The sequence below is a fragment of the Hydra vulgaris genome, chromosome 04 (assembly GCF_038396675.1).
Source record: "Hydra vulgaris chromosome 04, alternate assembly HydraT2T_AEP".
Classification (NCBI taxonomy): Eukaryota; Metazoa; Cnidaria; class Hydrozoa; order Anthoathecata; family Hydridae; genus Hydra; species Hydra vulgaris.
Window position 1 is genome coordinate 14765001 of NC_088923.1, and position 4545 is coordinate 14769545.

A 4545-nucleotide genomic window follows, 5' to 3' on the forward strand; every position below is an offset into this window, starting at 1 on the left:
AGGTGAAAATGTTTCAGATGTTAATGTAGAAGTAGAAGTTTATATAGGATGTGAAGAACCGCATAACCAAGATAGTGAAAGCAGTTTTTTTACGGGAGTTTATGTACAGATAGATTTAACTCTTCTAGAGCTCAATAGTATGTATGAGGACTATAACTTAAGAGTTGTTGAATCTTCAAAGAAGAGAACATTCCTATCAATAAACGAAAGAGAATATTATGTAAAAAATAACCTTCAATTTTTATTACTTTTATTCATTTTTTTTCAAAATTTATCATTTAGTCAATTTTAGGTGTGCCAAAATTGGCAGTTTTTGATTTTGTATTCAGGGGTTACATCAGTCCACATATGACAGATTCGACAAAATCACTAACAAAATAACAAGAATTTCTATTATGTCCACTTGAAATTAAAATGGATTACCAATTCTAAGACATTGCAAATCAATTAGAAGTATAAGAAGCAACAGTGCACAGAAGCTTTCACAGAACTTTAGACATACTTGTTGCAAGGTTGTCACTTTAAATTAAATGGCCTGGAAGAGAAGAACATAGGCAAACAATCTTAGTGTGCTTCAAAGAGTTTGACGACAAAGTTGTTGTTATTGTGGACTGTTTTGAGCTTGCTGCGGAGAAACCTTCTGGAGCTACAAATCAGATTCACATTTACTCGCAATATAAACATAACCAGACAGTGAAGTTTTTGATAGGTATCACTCTCCAAGGCACCGTGAATTTCATTTCAGAAGGTTGGACGATCATCTGACAAATATATTATTGAAGAAAGTGGTCTGCCTAATAATTTGTTGCCGGAAGATATTGTGATGGCAGGTAGAGGATTTAAGATAAATGACGAAGTCCAGTTTTACAGACCTAAATTCCTGATTTTACTCGGGGGAAAAAACAAATTTACCCAATAGAAGTAGAAAATACTAGAAAGATTGCCTCTGTTAGAAAAGAAAGTTTGCCATATTACAATCTACCATTCTATTGGAATTCTTAAAAATAGAGAAGACTGACCAGAAATCTACTATTGATAAAATTGTGAAAGCGTGTTGCTGTTTGGTAAATTTATATCCTTCAATAATACCATTTGATTAATTAGCATACACCAAGTTTCAAACACAATCTTACTATGTCTTCATTTTTATTTATGTACACAAGTAAGTTATTTTTATGTAAACAAAAATTTTTTTTTAAATTTTACAATAATACGAGTATAGTGTATAAAGTATAAAGTATGTATAAAGTACAAATAAAATTATGTTTTAAATTTATAAATTTGATCACTTTTAATATAAAAACTGATAAATAAAGGTAATTTAATTTTTTTAAGCTAAATTTATCAATAAAATATTTGTTGTAACATGTCAGTGCTGGTTATTTGTTTTTTAATTTGTTATTAAAATATCCTTGTGTATTCAGACAAGAAATAAAAGAACCATTTTTTTTCACTGAGTTTTGTTTATAGTCGTTAAGGGATAAACATGGCCGGCTTGAGTCTGCGTACCACGTGAGTAAAAACAATCAATTGCAATTTTAAGCTTTTTAAAAACTCTCTCCCTTTTGTTGTTATAGCATATTATATCTTTATATATCAACAGTAGAACTTTAAAATATTTTAATTTGTGTTTTAGAAAATTGGAAAAGATTTTAAAAAATCAATATGCAAACGACAGGATTTGAACCCTCACGTTGTACTTCGGCCACTAAGACACACTAAACTGCTAATTTTTAACTTTACTTAAAAAACAAGATGGAATGCAATAAATAACTTTTTAAACGGCAAATAAATGCTTCAAATCAAAGTTAAGGAGATTTCGCCGCAACGCAATTTTTATTTAAAAGTAAAACTTCATAAAATAAAAATATCTATTGAACTTCAGAAATGTTTTTATATTAAAAAATCGAAAAAAAGAAGTGGAAAAGCAAGGAAGGCGGTCCACTTCAGAATGATGCGACCTAACCAATTCGGCCACTAAGGCGCATTGTTCAATGAAAATTTTAAGAGTATTTAATAAATAAAAGATTTATAAAACGGTAAATTAATGCTATAAATCAAAATTAAAGAGATGTTGCCGCAAATCAATTTTAAAGTAAAAGTAAAACTGTAAAATTTGATGAATGTTTTAACATTACATAATTTAAAGTTTACATAAATTAGATATTTGCATACACTTTCGTTCACATTTTCTGATAGAAAAAGTGCTGCGTCTCATTCTCGCCATTAACTCGGGTGCAATGGCTGCCGTGAGTACCGTGTTAAACACTCACAAATGGGTAACAGCATTAAATTCCTTATTAAATTTTAAAATATTATATGATTTTGCCAGCATGTGCTTACACTGTTTTGTGAATGGAAGGTGGTACTTTAAGCCCATCATATGTCTTTAACAATTTCCAATATGTATTAATGTAATATTTATCATTTTTTCTGGATCAGATGGATCTTTGCAATTGGTTGCAACTAGATTGTTATGTAACCTGATAATAGTTTTTTCATCAATTTCTAAAGTTTTGCTGAGTAATAAAGAATAAGGAAAAACTCTTTGGAAAAGATTTCCGGTATTACTTCTTCCTAATTCGCCAGCTCTTAGTTTTTCAAATCCAAACCGAGTTCTTCAAAATTGGTTAAATTTTTTTCACAAAAGATATTGATCTTTTATAAACTTTTTTACTTTCCAAGTTTTTATTTCAATTCTATATCTAATAAGGGAAGTTGTTGTACAGTGGATTGAGGGGCACAGTGAATAAGAGGCATTTTCTCAAAGATTAGAATTTTATTCATCTTGATAATGTAATCATTTTATGTGCTCATATATCAGCCATCTTTATTTATAGTTGTTACCACATAATTTTTAACTACAGGTTTTCAGTAGGTAATTTTTGTTTTCTGCAATCTAAAATAGATTTTCTTATGTTTGTTATGGAGATCTTGGTTGAAATAATGGAGATCATGGTTGAAATAATGGAGATCAAGATTAAAATAATGGAGATCATGAAATAATAAATATAAAAGTTAAAATAATAAAAAAGTTAAATAATAAAATTTGAAGTTTTTAATTCGGATTATTGATGTTTTTTAATTCGGATTATTGATATTTTTTAATTCGGATTATTGATATTTTTTAATTCGGATTATTGATATTTATGCTTCCTTTAGTAGTTTAGCTTTTCCTTTAAACAACACTTATGTTCCAAAAAATTAGACTTAATTTAAGTCTAATTTTTTAAATGCGCCCTTAAACTTCCCCTATGTAAAATAAATTCAAAAAAGTTGTTAAATACCATGTGATGCTTCTTCTTACCCCTGCTATTTTTATTTATATTATGGTTTACGACTTTAATAAATTTATGTAGCAATAATAAAATAAAAAATCCACTATCTACATTACCAAAAGTATTTGAAATTTAAATAAAAAATATTTTTTTTTCAATAAATAATACAAAAACAGATTTACTTGAGTTTTTCATGCTTTGAAGTGTAGCTTTCACGCTTTAAAGATTTTTTGCTGTGTTTCTGTAATGAATATAAAAAAAGTTTTATTCCAAGTTTTTTTTATCTGTTTAAAAGATCAACAGTTTTTAAAAAATATTTAGCGTTTACGATCGCGAATGATAGCAATCTGAGGGTAGCTAGACACTAGAGACTAAAAAATATCAAAATATGGAAAAGATACCTGTTTGAATTATTTTTTAATCCTCCGTCAAAGTTGAAATTGAATACTTTTGTAAAGAATTTTTACTTTTAATCCATAAAAATACTAGTACCAACTTTTTTATTTTATAAAAAAAGTTGGTAGTAAAAGGAAATTTTTTATATTTAACAGCTATGTTATAATATTTCCAATGATGTATATGTTGTTTATTTTTCGTTGATTTATATATTAAACAAATGATAATTACTAAAACACTACAACTTAAGAATATTTTACAAAAATGCGTTAAAACCCTAACTTCAACAAGCCACTAGATTCAGTTTGTCACAATAATTGCAATTTAAAGGAAATTTACTAAAGAAAATTTTATGTTAAAAACATAATGCAGTTCAGATCTACTTATTAGCTCTCTAAGAAGATTTTTGGGATGTATTAAAGAGCTTAGGGGAGAACTTGCACCCTTGATCCGTAAGCACCTTTGATCCTATAGCGTTATCTCCATACTTACATAACTTATTAAAGAGGGCTGATAACCACCTTTGATCCTATGATCAAAGGTGCATACACACAAAATGTTTAACCAATAAAGTAACATGTACAATATGTAATATTGTTTTTAAATATATTTTTTACTTCCAAAATATAGCCCTAATATATATATATATAATATATATATATATATATATATATATATATATATATATATATATATATATATATATATATATATATATATATATATATATATGTGTGTGTGTGTGTGTGTGTGTTTGTTAATAAAGTAGATTCTAAATAATTAAAATCTTTATAAATGTTCTTCCAAAAATTAGGAATATAGCAAAACTATATAAATATTTTTTATTTTTTTACAGTTAATTATGGTGTAT